General features: G+C 36.1%; 1 protein-coding gene across 1 annotated transcript in view; it reads left to right on the top strand.

Moving 5' to 3' along the window:
- The window catches only part of LOC139148903 (uncharacterized), a 185,112-nt gene that overhangs the window by 59,635 nt on the left and 107,995 nt on the right, over positions 1-17,482 (top strand). The gene's annotated exons all lie outside the window — the stretch shown is intronic.

The raw sequence follows: 17,482 nt of genomic DNA, 5'->3' as shown, positions 1-17,482 counted from the left end.
ATTTAGCATTGGGATATGATACAATATTGATTATCTTTTACTAGAAAATTGGAAAACATGTAAAAATAATGATAAATTTATATTGTTGGCGGCCATTTTGAATACCTAATTAGGTCACATGACCAGTATTAGCATATTTTGGGACAAATGTGTCATGTTATTCAAAATATACATACTTACTGTGGGAAATATTCATAATATTAGGTGCTGGCTGTTATGTTACATTATGCTTTGACCGACCTAGCACTTAGGCTACTATACAGAGCCTTTTGTGTACATTACACTTAGCAGGTCAAAATGATACAAAATATCAGTGTTTTTTCAAACTTTTTGTCACAATTTCATTTCAGTCCATGCTGACGTGATAGAAAACAGGTTTGGTGATGAAAAATGATTAAATTAATGAGGAATTCCTATGAAAATAAAGAAATATGTTGAAAAAATACAACATTTTGTATATATTGGCGGCCATTTTGAATACTTAATGAGGTCACATGACCATAATTTGCATATTTTTTGGACAAGTATTTTATGGTGATTCCAAAAATATAATGATATGGGGAACAGTCTTTGTTAATTTAAGAAGTCAGACGTCATGCTAGACGGTACAAATGTCAACTCCACCCCGGGGCCTTGGGGTGCAAAGGGTTAAAGTGGAAAATAACGTACGAAAGGTTGCAGTATTCTGAGCAACTTCTATACGTATGATATGTGTTTCTCTAAAGTTGATTGTCTATAATCTACGGTAATAAGATGGGAGGGGCACGTTGATATGTCAATGCTGACAGCTGATATTTATCAAAATATACTGAAATAAACACTGACGTGAAGCAGTCAATTAAAATACTGAATGATAATTTATTTTAATCATCCCATAGACAAGGACAAAATAAAGCTCTATCGACAGACCAGCCACTTTTCCTTGTGTGTAAAAGGTAACAATTCATATCTACTGAGCCCTGGTTTTGTTTTCTCAGATCTATTTCTTTCCCGTTGTGTTCCTCCTTTGAATCTACGCTATTGCCCAATGGTAAAATTTGGCTAGCCAACGAGCTAGGATAAGCTGCCCTGCAATACTATGATTAAGCTATAGGCCCTATTTGATTCGCTATCCTACTGGTTATACCTGCCAAATATCTGTCATTATCATTAAATGATAACAGCCATAGAAAGGTAGATAGATAGACAGACAGACAGACAGACAGATAGATAGATAGATAGATAGATAGATAGATAGATAGATAGATAGATAGATAGATAGACAGGCATACTCATGCACTCTTTCCTCCCTCCCTCCCTCCCTTCCTCCCTCCCTCCCTACCCACATAGATACATAGATACATACATACATACATACATACATACATACATACATACATACATACATACATACATACATACATACATACATACTACATACATACATACATACATACATACATACATACATACATACATACATGCATACATACATACATACATACATACATACATACATACATACATACATACATACATACATACATACATACATACATACATACATACATACATACATACATACATACATACATACATACTCAACAGGTCAGATATACTTCCGCTTTAGTAGCTAAACAAGTCAAATCACTGAAACATCAGATTATTCTGACTATTTAGTTCAGTTTAGTTTAGTTTAGTTTGGTTTTAGTTTGGTTTACTTTAGATTACTTCAATATAGTTAAGGTTATTATGAAAATAACGCAAAGAATGTATAACGACACATACATGTAGTCATTAGCGCGCGTTTAGCGTTGCACTAATGTCTGAGTGCTTACTTTGCGGTATTTTCGTAATAATTATTATCATACATCTCCTTTTTTATCAAGAATATATGCACCCGTCGTTTCCGATGCATCATTCCATACACTTTAGAGGCTGCGAGCGGGTTAAGGGTAAGCGCCATCTTTGTTTACATCGCGCGCTCATCCAACATTCGATGTACGAGCCGAGCAGCGATGTCGTGCCATATTTGTACAGTGCCGTCTTGGTGAACTTTCGTTATTACCTCATAATATTTTTCACCTTCAAACAGTCGTAATACATTTACTTATGTTTCTTTTATCAGAAGTTATTTTCAAAGTACAGTATGGAGTTTCAGTATGGAGCCATTCAATGATGCAATGTTTATCATCAAATATGAAAGTAAAGGGGTTATTGCATGCCCGTTACGTGCCCGTTTTTACGGAAGCTCGATTCTATTGTTTGCGAAGGCAGATGTATAATAATTTATTTTATGTTATTATATTTTATTTTATCTGAGTATCTACCTGTTGATTGCTGGTTGTCTGCAATACATCAGAAAGAATGTCGTTATCCTCTATTTAATAAATCAACTGACTGTGTATACTAATGATTCTCTCAAATATATGATAAACACGATTGGAAATATTTTGGGATAATAGGATATTGTGGTAATAATGGTTTATTCAGTAAATTTAAGGTAATCTACTCTTCGGTTTTTGCAATTCACTTTTTTAATAGTAATTTGTAATATTGCAACTGTCAGCTATAAGGTACCTGACACTTACGATAAATTTGTACAAAAAAGGGATTTCTTCCATTTTAGAATGACAGACCCCATTATTTTCTTTGAAATCTTCATTATTGTTTAGTCTTGTCCCCCAAATTTGGGTTATTTGAGAATTTAGCAACATTTCTGAAGGTTAATGGATAAGGACTTCTGTATGGGGTCACAATGGATATGAACTTCAATAACCATACTTGAATATACAGGGTCACGGAGATGGCCTTCTATAATAGTACTTGAATATACAGGGTCATGATGGAGATGACCTTCAATATACAGGGTCACGATGGAGATGGCCTTCAATATACAGGGTGGCCTTGAAAAATACAGGGTCATATCCAAGATGGCCTTGAAAATACAGGGTCATATCCAAGATGGCCTTGAAAAGTACAGGGTCATATCCAAGGTGGCCTTGAAAAATACAGGGTGATATCCAAGATGGCCTTGAAAAATACAGGGTCACGTCTGAGGGGGCTTTTAAAGGATGACAGATCATAAATTCATGCTGATTTTTTGCCTTCCTAATTTTACAGGGATATTTTATCATGTAATATGGTGTTTTATGAACGATTTTTAGATATTTTCAAATTTTCATTGTTAAAATTTAATTTTAATACAATTTTTCACCAGCTACCTGAACTCCTTGTAGTTTTTAAGTAGATAGAATAAAAAACTTATAATTTTAAGTACTTTACTTTGCCATATTGAGGTACTAACTTAAAAAGTATGAAATAACTTACTTTTATGAATGCCTACCACATAATGAAAATGACAGATCGGCAAAATACAGAGAGTTTACAATGTACTGGCAGCATTCAACAATGTAGTGATTATAAATGTTTGAAAAATCGCAGTCTGACAACCGTGATAAATCAAAAACAGGTAAAGGATGAAAATTTGTAAGATTTAAAACGTTCTGCAGAAATGTATGACAACGACAGGTTGGCAAAATTTGTGTTTATAACACTACATTAACTTTTGCAAAACCAGCAAATTTGACTGGAACTAGTCAAAAACAACTAAGTTACCTTTGTTACCTAGTAGATTGGACAAAATTTCAGAAATTAACCTAATATGTACCGACAAATTATGGTCCGGTACCTTATTTTTCAATAATTTTCGACGAACTGTTCTAAATCCCATTAACCCAAAATATTTCCAATCGTGTTGATAATAAACTAGTCAAAATCTATTAGTTACTGCCTCAGAAGATCAGTTGGTAAAAATACTGATTGACAGCTATCTAAAATTAAGTCTTCTGATTTGAAATGGAAGTCAGGGAGCGATCAATTTTTGTACTTACTGAACGAGTAAACACACACTTTGTAATGATTCCAAAGTCAATAAAATATCTGTTAATGCTTTAAAACTGGGAAAGGTTTTTAAAATTATTACAAAATGCGTAAACTGTTATTACAAAGTGCGAATTATTACAAAATGCTGATACCCTTGTTACATTTTGCGTAGACAATTTTTTATTACAAAATGCTGATACCCTTGTTACAAAACGCGTAGACTGGTTTATTACAAAATACTGCAGACGTTATTACAAAATGCGTCAGTTATTACAAAATGCTGATACCCCTTATAACATTTTGCGTAAGTTATTACAAAACACATCAGTATTAAAAAATGCCGCAGCACACAGTTTTACATTATGAAATCAATATTGCATTCAAAAATATTTACATGCAAACTGTCAATAAGTCTTTGATGTCAATCACTCATTACAATACTGTGCATGCTGGTTTACTTCATTTTGTATTTTTAGCTCACATTGTGATATGTAGATAAAACCAAACAGAGCAAACCGCAGCACTTACCATCTTAGTATTTGGTGAACAGGTGCAACAAGGAGTGGAGATGTGAATTTGTTCAAATGTACATGTCAGTGCCAAAAATATGCTAATGAGGCAAAAAGGGGAAAATCCAGCATATTGTAAAACCCTGTAACCACTAGCCAAGTGTGGTTGAAACTTGCTATGCAGATTCCTTGTGAACACTTCAGCAAGATTTTTTCACATTGGGTGAAATTGTGATAGTTGTATTTTTAAGGGCAATATTTCCCGTCTTTGAGTCAAATAATCTTCTCAGGAAGTCTTGTCACCCCATTGCCTTGAAACTTGGTACGTATAATGGTGGTAGGATTTGGCCTCTATCAGATTCAAATTATGCATTTACCTACAACCTACAGGCAATATTAGTTTAGTGTATTTGAATGTGGATGAATATTCATATTTGTATTTTTATGACAAATTTCCCAGTTTTTGTTAAAAATCACATTTTATTGTGTTGAAACTTGCCATGCATGTTACCAGGGATAAACTTAGTTAAGTATACTCGTTCTGGCCTGCCATATTAAACCAAACGTGAGCCAAGTATCATTGACGCTATGTTTATGATTTGCCATTTTGACTTGCTACATGATGACTTTCCCACCATCCCTACAGACAATTGCTATTTTCCTAGGAAACTAACAATTAAGTATTAGCTGAAGACTACTTGTTTTTCTTCAATTGTTAACATTACACAAATCCTTGTCCCTGTCATTTTTAAGGCAGACAGTGCCAGGGGACTGATATTCTTACTCCCAAATTTTTACAATATCTTTTTCATCTATCACTTGTGGAGGGTCATTTTAAAGCCCATGGTGTAAATTAAGTTTCCATGGGCTTAAACTTTTAATCCAGAATTTAATTATTTCCCACATTCTTAACACAGGTGGTGGCCATTGTTAATTTCAAATTGCAACAAATATTGGGAAATTTGTTTCACTAGTACAAAATTAAGAGTGGTTACCCCTAATTTTTGTTCTCGATTTTGAAAGTTTAAAGTCACCTTAGGAAAAGTTTGAGCAAGTTTTCTTTCATAATTACTGATGAAATCTTATACTTGTCAATCCCTTCTCCTGTTCTAATAGTCCATAATCAACATTTAGAGCCATGTGTTTGTCTACAGTGTGATAGTGACAGGGTAAAAGCCCAAAATTGTTGATAATACATACATCTTACAGGACCATACAAATCATGCAAAAATATATATCTTCACCCTTGAACATTTTGCAACTTTGAATCAGTATGACTGAAAGTCAGAGTGAGCTGTGCGTGTTGCTCCTGTAAAATTAATCTGCCAAGGCCCAATTCTTCCCTTCCAGAACAACCCTGGTGCAATGGTCTTCAATTCATTTTCAAACTATTGACAGGCAGTGTACAAAAGCATCTGTGATAGGTGCATGTACTAAATTATTTTTTTATAGAAAACTTTATTGGCATTTCTGTAATCATATTAACAATGTCAAACTAGTTAATTTTACACCTTAATTGTTCTTCATGTTGATAAAGAAACCTAGTTTTTTTCAAAAGTAGTGCACCTCAGTTTACCACTTTTACAGTAAACATGTAAGTAATTTGTACTGAAAAAACTAACACACATTGTCAAAAAAACCATAGCTGTACCCAAATTGCAGATTTAATGTCAAAAAATGGTGCTGATGTGTACTTCAACCTGAGAAAAAGGGAAGCAAGTAAAATCACACAGAAAGTTCATCAACAAGATGTGTTGCTAATTGCTATTACTGTTGGTTAGCTGTCCTTTATAGACAGCAAAAGTAGCGAGAACAAGTAGCAAATTTAATAATTTAAAATTGTTGCATGTTATTTGATCTCCTTAGATAACAGCCTGGGCTCAAAATTAGAGGTAGTCCCATGCACAGCAGTTCTCTATGGGAAGTTAGATATGAGGGAAGAATGAACAAACTAACAAACAACATCTTGTGGCGGGATAAACATTTACTCTTTGCTGCATTACTCACTTGCTTTAGTGTTAAAAAATCAAAAATGTTCTCAAACGAAAGCATTTGGGCTTCTCAACACATCCTATACATTGTGAAACAATTATTTTTTCATTACTTTATACTTCAAGTCAAAGTCAGCTCTAGCATTGATAACCCAAGAGAGTCAACTATCAATACACTTTAGTGAGAGCAAACTGACACAGCTGTTGATACAAGAACAAACGTTCAGAAAAGTCAAACAAAAGTTACAGCTACTGACCCCTTAACTTGTTACCTCTAAAAACACATTCATACAATGAACGCCGGAGAAAACGATAGACTTACTTTTAAAACCTTTATTGAAAACACATGTATATTTCAATACAGTATCATAATACAGTATCATACAGTCCCATGTACAATTTTCTATTCTCTGATTAAATTCCATCTTTACTGTGATTTAATTCAGTCCTTGTCTATTTGTGATTTAATTCCATCTGTGTTTATTTGTGATTTAACTCCGTCTTTCTCCTTTTTGCATTGCGTTGGTTAGATGAGTATGATGGTGGTCATTTATGATACATTTGTATAGTCTCAAGTCACCTGCAATAGAACGATAGTTTGGATACGCAATATTCATCTTATGGTGGATGGCTTCCAACCCACTTTCCTCAAAGAAACCCAACCCCACTCTGGTAGCTTTGATTTGATCTAGTGTGTGGCATTCTAGAATGTGCAGTTTTGGAAATATGGGCTTTTGGAAAATTTTCTCTGTAATACTCCAAGAGAGCAGGAATATTGACGCCTGGAAAGGAACGTGAAAAAAAATAGAACACGTCCTCTGTGTTTGATTTGACTTTGATGTGTGACTATCTCATAACACAATAGACAAACCTGTATACTCTATATATGAGACATTCAAAACATAGAGCCAAAGTCCCTGAAGCTACTATAGACATGGATACAAAATTAAGTATTTCCTGACTGTATGAAATTATCTCACTAAGGTCATCCTAGGGACCTGTAAACCAAATATTAAAGCTGTCCGACCAGCGGTTTTGAAAAAACAAGTGACCCAACAGGTGACAGAGCTCTGCTGTGTTATGTAGAGAAGAATTTTTGTGACACATGTATTGATGAAGAAGGTGGATATGTTTGATAGCTCATTTCAGGATGGCCCGACCAAAAATGGCAAAATTAGCTGCAAAAATACAAAATTGATGATTTCATCATAATTTCAATATATTACTTTAAGATAAAGCCTAAGAACCTGTATACCAAATATCAAAGCTATAAGATGAGTAGCTTTTGAGAAACAAATATTTTGACAAAAATGGCAAAAAATTTTACCCAAAAATACAAAAATTGAAGATTTCACAAAGTTAAATATATCACACTATAACACAACCCCTTGGAACCTGTATGCCAAAAATCAAAGGCATCATCAGATAAGTAGTTTTTGAGAAACACATTTTTGGACCAAAAAATGGCGAAAATTGCACCAAAAATACAAAATTGCAGATTTTGTCATATATTCAATATGTCATATTAACTTCATCTGTAGGAACCTGCATACCAAATATCAAAGCTGTCATACGAGCGGTTTTGATGAGATAAAGTTTTGACCAAAAATGACAAAAAAATTCCTTAAAAATACAGATTTGCATATTTCATCACAATTGGAACAAATCTAAGTTGGGTAAACCCTAGAGACCTGTACACCAAATAACAAAGCTGTCTGACCAGCGGTTATGAAGAAGAAGATTTTTTACCAAAAATGTCCTTTTTTTGTTAATTTGAATATTTTCAACAATATCAAAAAATTAAAAAAAGGTTTCTCAAAATCATATTTTTCATCTACAAAAAAATATCAAATCAGTAAGTACTGCGGTTCTCAAGATATTTGAGTGGACGGACGCCTCACAAATGGACATACATAGTACATGTACATACATACAGACTGACGCCGGACGCCGGACAGATACCCATCCCAATAGCTTCTATAGACTATAGTCTATAGTAGCTAACAAATACAGTCATTGGGTTGACTAACCATGCTAAACCATAAACCCTGGAAGTAGAATCATTATGAGGGTACTGAGAATGTGATAGAGATAAACTGCTGTAAAAGGTCATAACAAACTTTTAAAGTAGTTAGTCAAAATGCTAACTTACTTACTTTGACTTTTCACAAACAAGAACTTTGTTCGCCTAATTTAAGCAAAACGCAAGAAAATTCTGCACAGGTTAAAATTGACAATAATAATAACAACAACAATGACAATAAGGATAAGCATGTGAGTAAATATGTGAATTTGTGAACAACAGCTTGACCTCAAGTTTTCAATATCAGTCGCAAACTACTGTGGACTATTTCTTTTATTGCAGCTGAAATATTAACAAACTCATTAACATTTCATTTTCAGGCTTTATATGTATTTGGATAAATCAAAGTAACACCAATATTTTACTGCTCACTGACTTTCATTAATTTCCTATAAAAATAGTCCACAGTAATATGAGACAGCTTTCTATAGTGACTAAAATGTAAAACAAACATTGCAAAGTTAGTCCCATACAATACTTGAGTAGTCACCGAGTATAGTGATTTCCTCCTGGGATAACTCTCTGCTAAGAAAGTAAGTACTATGGCAGGCTCCAAACAATTGCAGCAGTGGTTTGTACTTGTTGCTTATCCTCTCAGCTTCTGGAATCAGCTCTTTACAGACAGGTTCAGCTCATTCCACCACACTGTTACACAATAAGTTGATGTTTTCTGTCTAAATGTTGGGTAAAACAAAGTGAAATTAGCCTGTTCATTTACACAAGCCTTTTATGAAGAAAGGTTTCAGAGCTGCAGAATGATAATTGCAGCAACAACTTAAACCTATTTGGGCAAAAATGCATGCAAACAGAAATATAAAAAAAATGACATTCATGCAAATTGATCCGCTGCAACACAACTGACAAAGCTATCAAATTCTGTGGCATTTCAAAATGAAAATGAAAATATAATGTAACGAGTAAGGAGCACTATTTTTTTACAATGGTATAACAAGTCATGCATGAGAACTAATTGTTGCAAATAATAATAACCTGGCAGCATTTATTGATATGGTTTCGACAAATGACCTGCTATGATAGGCTTGACTGTGTACATTAAATCTATGCAATGTCCTGTCAAGATGTTTCACAATAAATCCAGCTTCCTTTGGTAATTTGACTTGATCACAGCTGCTACTTCTCTCTGCAAGGAAACACTCTCTCTATTAATGGGACAGTAGCAGTAAATCTTGATGATACCTTGTGTCTACTCGCCAATGCATTCTGACATGCCCAGTGCACAGCTTGTCAACTCATTAAGTATATGTGCAAACTGGAATGCTATTTCTTCAGAGGTAAACGTTAGTCTGGACTAAAATTTACTGGTCATCAATAACAATGCTCTCCATAAATATACAAGTAGTACTGACAAGGTGAATTACGAAGCATTTCTATAACACAGAACAAAAATCATCAAAATGTAAACAGCTACTGTTGCTATAATAATGTACGATGAAAAAATAGGTCTACTCAAGAATAGGTCTATGTACTCACATCTGCATTGTTCTATGTACACTGCAGCACTGAAAACATGTAATTGCGGTACAAACAAAAGCATGTGATGCGAGAAGGAATACATGTATTTCTATGTATTTCAATTCACATTTTTGTTTGTCTTACTGTCCCTTTAATTCAAGGCTAGGCCTATTATAAACACAAACAAACACTACATGCATACAACAAACAGCTGACATATAAAATGTATTAGCGGTAACCTTTTCTTTAGCATTTTCTAGTTGCCTATTCTTTTTCTCTGTTAGCCTCCTAATAGTTGCCAAAGATGATTGTGTAGTGTTGTCATCATCATCGCCACTATCACTGTCATCTTCACTGTCATCCATCAGAAGCCTTTCAATTTGCTCTTCACAAACAGCTGCAGTCTTCATCCATACTGGCATTCTGTTCTAGTATGAAAGCATCTTCTAACATTGACACATATATGTCAAAGTTACCAGGCTTTAGCAGAGGCTCATCTATGCCATCATCCTTGTACTGATGGCAAAATATCTGTTGATCAAGAGCAGCACACTCTTGTTCAAGGAGATTAAAAAACCGCAAGAAGATGCCAAGACTCAGATGAAGCCCTGGGACAGCCAACTAAGTGATTGAGAACTGTGTAACATTGAGTTACAGGACCGCTCATGGCAGGATATCAAACACTGTAAAGAAAAAAGAAAAAGGTCACTTAAAAAAGCTAGATTTGCAAACCCTGTGTAATGGTACATCAAACACCTGAGTGCTAATACAGTTATGGAAATTGGCAGCATATATCACATCTCTTGCTTCCAGCTTTAACATGGTCCGCATGGTCTTTCTTTATCTCTTCTAAGGTTCTCTTCTTAACCTCCCCTCTTTCACAGGGGGTAACTTGGCATGTGCTTTGGTTGTGTAGCACCACAAACAAAACAACTTCCCTGTCAATATCAGAACACACTGAAATTGCATAAAAAGGTAACACAACTCCAAAAGCACAATTGATTACTTGATTAAAGGGCAGATACTATAAATTATGTTTTTTATTACTTTCACTGTTGCTTTCACACTTATGGGTTTGCATGATGGTTCTGGACACACAACCGGTACATGTAGATACTGTATTAGTCTGTAAAGAAATAAGGTCAGTATCAGTCTCTTGAGTAAACATCAAGATGACAAGAAATAATCTTTAGATATTACAACACTTGCAGGTAAATTACTACTGCAGGTAATTAGTTATATATAAGCTTACAACTGGCATCTGACAGGCCTTACAGGGTTGCAATATATGCAAAATCTCCAAGATATATAATATCTACCTGGCCACATCAATACATGTGTGACCATTGGAGACACTCTCTGACTAAACATACTGTGTACTGATGTATCTGTATTTGATGTCTACATGACCACACTAATACATATGTGACCATTGGAGACACTGACCACACAGACAGTGTACTTATGTATCTGCATTTGATGTCTACCTGACCACACCAATACATGGGTGACCATTGGAGACACTGACCACACAGACAGTATATATATGTATCTGTATTTGATGTTTCCTTGACCACACCAATACATGGGTGACCATTGGAGACACTGACCACACAGATAGTGTACTAATGTATTTGTATTGGAAATGAACTTGACCACACTAATACATATGTGACCATTGGAGACACTGACCACACAGACAGTGTACTAATGCATTTGTATTGGAGATGAACTTGACCACACTAAAACATGTGTGACCATTGGAGACACTGACCACACAGACAGTGTACATAATCTGTATGTGATGTCTACCTGACCACACTAATACATGTGTGACCATTGGAGACACTGTCTGACTACACAGACAGTGTACTTATGTATCTGTACTTGATGTCTACCTGACCACACCAATACATGGGTGACCATTGGAGACACTGACCACACAGACAGTGTACTAATGTATTTGTATTGGAAATGAACTTGACCACACCAATACATGTGTGACCATTGGAGACACTGTCTGACCACACAGACAGTGTACTAATGCATTTGTATTGGAGATGAACTTGACCACACTAATACATGTGTGACCATTGGAGACACTGACCACACAGACAGTGTACATATGTATCTGTACTTGATGTATACCTGACCACACTAATACATGGGTGACCATTGGAGACACTGACCACACAGACAGTGTACTTATGTATCTGCTTTTGATGTCTACCTGACCATAATAATACATGGGTGACCATTGGAGACACTGTCTGACCACAAAGACAGTGTACTTATGCATTTGTATTGGAGATGAACTTAACCTTACTAATACATATGTGACCATTGGAGATACTGACCACACAGACAGTGTACTAATGTATTTGTATTGGAAATGAACTTGACCACACTAATACATGTGTGACCATTGGAGACACTGTCTGACCACACAGACAGTGTACTCATGTATTTGTATTGGAAATGAACTTGACCACACTAATACATGTGTGACCATTGGAGACACTTGACCACACAGACAGTGTACTAATGTATTTGTATTGGAAATGAACTTGACCACACTAATACATGTGTGACCATTGGAGACACTGATGACCACACAGAGTGTACTAATGCATTTGTATTGGAGATGAACTTGACCACACTAATACATGTGTGACCATTGGAGACACTGACCACACAGACAGTGTACATAATCTGTATGTGATGTCTACCTGACTACACTAATACATGGGTGACCATTGGCAGACACTGACCACACAGACACTAGTGTACTAATGTATTTGTATTGGAGATGAACTTGACCACACTAATACATGTGTGACCATTGGAGACACTGACCACACAGACAGTGTACATAATCTGTATGTGATGTCTACCTGACTACACTAATACATGGGTGACCATTGAGACACTGACCACACAGACAGTGTACTAATGTATCTGTTTTGATGTCTACCTGACAATACCAATACATGGGTGACCATTGAGACGACTGACCACACAGACAGTGTACTAATGTATCTGTTTTTGATGTCTACCTGACAATACCAATACATGGGTGACCATTGGAGACACTGTCTGACCACACAGACAGTGTACTATGCATTTGTATTGGAGATGAACTTGACCACACTAATACATGTGTGACCATTGGAGACACAGTGTCTGACCACACAGACAGTGTACTTATGTATCTGTACTTGATGTCTACCTGACCACACTAATACATGGTGACCATTCGAGACACTGACCACACAGACAGTGTACTAATGTATTTGTATTGGAAATGAACTTGACCACACTAATACATGTGTGACCATTGGAGACACTGACCACACAGACAGTGTACTAATGCATTTTTATTGGAGATGAACTTAACCACACTAATACATATGTGACCATTGGAGACACTGACCACACAGACAGTGTACATATGTATCTGTCTGTGATGTCTACCTGACCACACTAATACATTCTGACCATTGGAGACACTGACCACACAGACACTAGTGTACTAATGTCTTTGTATTGAAGATGAACTTAACCAAACTAAACATGTGTGACCATTGGAGACACTGATCACACAGACAGTGTACATATGTATCTGTCTGTGATGTCTACCTGACCACACTAATAACATGGGTGACCATTGGAGACACTGACCACACAGACAGTGTACTTATGTATCTGTTTTTGATGTCTACCTGACCATACCAATACATGGGTGACCATTGGAGACACTGTCTGACCACACAGACAGTGTACTTATTCATTTGTATTGGAGATGAACTTGACCACACTAATACATGTGTGACCATTGGAGACACTGTCTGACCACACAGACAGTGTACTAATGCATTTGTATTGGAGATGAACTTGACCACACTAATACATGTGTGACCATTGGAGACACTGACCACACAGACAGTGTACTTATGTATCTGTACTTGATGTCTACCTGACCACACCAATACATGGGTGACCATTGGAGACACTGACCACACAGACACTAGTGTACTAATGTATTTGTATTGGAGATGAACTTGACCACACTAATACATGTGTGACCATTGGAGACACTGACCACACAGACAGTGTACATATGTATCTGTATGTGATGTCTACCTGACCACACTAATACCTGTGTGACCATTGGAGACACTGTCTGACTACACAGACAGTGTACGTATGTATCTGTACTTGATGTCTACCTGACCACACTAATACATGGGTGACCATTGGAGACACTGACCACACAGACAGTGTACATATGTATCTGTATTTGTTGTCTACCTGACCACACTAATACATGGGTGACCATTGCAGACACTGACCACAAAGACAGTGTAATAATGTATTTGTATCGGAAATGAACTGGACCACACTAATACATAAGTGACCATATGAGACACTGTACTCATGTGTTTGTAATTACCTGATTACACGGGCAGTGTCTTGATGTGTTTGTAATTTATGTCGAATTGACCACATTAATACCTGTGTGACCATTGGATACACTGTCTGACTACACAGACAAAGTAAATGTGTCTGTATTGCCGATGTATTTGACTACACCAATACACGTCCACGAACATTGTCCTTGAGTATCCACTCTGATAGCCTTGACAGTGACACACGCCTATGCTTACCATGTACATGTCGTTGATTTTTCATACTAACGTAGTGTGTGGGGTGATCGGGAGGCACGCATACATCAGACGATTAACATCAATGTTAGGCACATGTCTGTAAAATGCCCTGCATGAATTACGTATAAGGATCGATGATGTGCATTGTAAAGTACATGCGGTGTACGATGACCTACAGTGGACGAAACGATACATGGTCGCCAGCGAACGTCAGGTACGGCACGAGTACGTCAACCCCTGTATATGCGCCAGCACACGGAGATGGGTGCGCAAGTTGATGTACCTGGGAGGGCGATTGCAAAGTAGTATGTCGTGCAACAACGACCGGGAGGGGGCGCTAGGTTAACACGTGATATGTGCGTTATTTTCTCGGGAGATTCGCACAGATTTCGTGACGTTAACATAAGACCACTACCAGCGCGTCGCCCGTTATTTCTATAATATTGTGTGTTTTCCTTGTGTTTTGACTGGCGTAGTATGTAAATTTAATTGATGATGGCGATAGTTGTGTGTACCGCTTGATATGGCTTAATACATATTAGATTTTAGTCCTCTTACCTTAACAATTTGAAACCCTACCACTATTTTACTTTGTTAAAAATCATGCAATCATTTTCGTTATTTTAATGACCTATTATATCATGTTGGCATGGTAATGGAAACTTACATGATTTTGACATAATATGCAAACATTCACGGCTGTAGTGTTACTGCTACAAGGAAAATTCAAATTTGAAAATAATAAGTGTTCTACTTCTTTTCATAAAATTATTCGTCTAGAAAGTGATACTTCTGACTTCAACGTTTTAAGAGTGGGCAGCAGAGAACAGCTATCAGGAGAACTGAGTATTGCGTCTGATAGATTAGGACGGTTAGGATAATCTTTACATAGTTTATAAATCATAGGTGAACATGGTCAATGATGCAATCGTTTTATATCACCGAGACTGACCATTCTTTTAAGTGGGTTTCTTTGTAGTTTTGTAACGCGTTTCTCATAGAATGCCCATGTGATATGTTATTACACTGAGATGGCAGAATTGAGGAGATTGGAAAGGCGCTCGTCATTTGTTTTGTATGAATATGTTTGATGAAAGGTTGACATGAGCTACCATCTGAAATCTGTAGTTGAATATGATGTGGCGTCTTTGTAAGTGATGATTTTTACCTTACTATCAAGTCAAGACGAACAGTGCCTCGAAGGAATTCTTGAAATCAAAGCGTCTTGCATTTCTTGGCTGTTCAATAGATTGTTTGGACGAATTTTAAAACCCACGATTCAAATTTGTTCTGCATCTGGCAAATATAATACTTCAAAATGTCATGATTAGAGAAGAGTTAACATTTCACTGATATGAGTCAATAGATGAATATTTCTTGATGTAACCTTTTTTGTATCATTCTTTTTTCCCAATCCTGTAACCATTTATATATATGGACATGCTCATTGTCCTAAATAAAGAATTAATAATAATAAAAAATAGGAGGAACTGTGATCCTTTGCTGCAAAAATGTGCTTGATTGCCGAGATTTTATCCCTGATCCCTGAGAGCTATTCTAACGCATATTAAAGCCCAAAATAAATATTTTCACGAATATTTCCGACATGCACATGATCGAGACGGGGGGGGGGGGGGCATTTCGACAAACTCAAATATTCGACTCAGTTGGCTAATTTCCCCCTATTCTAATCATTACAGAACGTATATTGTCCTTAAAATTTGACGTTGATATGAGCAGCAAGATATGGCTTTACTATTGTTTTGTATATGACACTTGCTTCTTCTTCAAATGTTCAATTGCTTGGCAAATTGACCGCGCATCGACTATGAGCTAAGCATGCCACATTAAAGTTTACTCTGAACATGGCTAGAATAAATCGATCAAATATTGTCTGTAAATTTTGAGGGTGATATGAGAAGCAAGAATGGGCTTGGCTATTGTTTCGAATTCTTTTAAATAATTTAATCACTTATTCTAGTTCATGGTTAGTGGTTTAATTTGACTGATATCTGCATTTAAGAAGACCAATGGATTGGTAAGTTATACTGAATTATAGAAATTGTTCTGTGGATGAGTTATTCTGAACCAAACAGAATTATTTATTTTTAATAATCATCTGTGACCGTACCTTATCGTATTCAGACTCTCAAATTTTACAATACTTCTCTGATCTACTGCTTGATGGGGCTTATTTTGAAACTCTTGGAGCTCTTTGAAGCTCTTTCACTGTCTCATTTTTTTGAACATCGATTCCCCCCCCCCCCTCCCAATAGATTTAACACAGGGACCGCGGCCATTTTGAATTAAAAATCAATAAATATATTTGGGTAATTTGTTTCTCTGGCACCAAGCTTTGACTGGTGACCCGTGATTTTTATTCTTGATTTGATAAGAAAATGGTAACAAGTTTCATGGAAAGTTTGAGCATAAGTTTAAGTCTTTCACTTTCGAGGCGTATACTACTTTGTGTCGTATCTTTTGTATCAAAACCCAATGATCTAAATGCAAAGTATTTTTGGACAATCAAAAACTACAAATCTTTCGCTCATTTGGGTTTTCTAAAAATGTGAACGAACCACAGGAATAGTGAGCCGTCAAAATTAGGGTTTCACTTTCACTATTTCCAGACATCCTGACACCCAGACCATCTTGCGATACCAAACACCATCGACATGTATTTCACTTGTCCAGAGTGTTCACGTTTCCTATGTGGAAATGTTCACCTGACCAAAAAAGGAGTGTTTCTAGCACAGAGGACGTCTTTGTTTATCATGTCTGTGCTTAAAATATGGTTTGGGATGATTTTGTCTTTTAAAGTTATTTGTCGTTGTTTAAGTAATAATCACTACCCTCTGTACTCTATTTATTTCAATCGATAATAGCGGAGTATCT

This window comes from Ptychodera flava, chromosome 2, assembly GCF_041260155.1.
Source record: "Ptychodera flava strain L36383 chromosome 2, AS_Pfla_20210202, whole genome shotgun sequence".
NCBI lineage: Eukaryota > Metazoa > Hemichordata > Enteropneusta > Ptychoderidae > Ptychodera > Ptychodera flava.
This window is presented reverse-complemented; position numbering and strand designations above follow the sequence as displayed.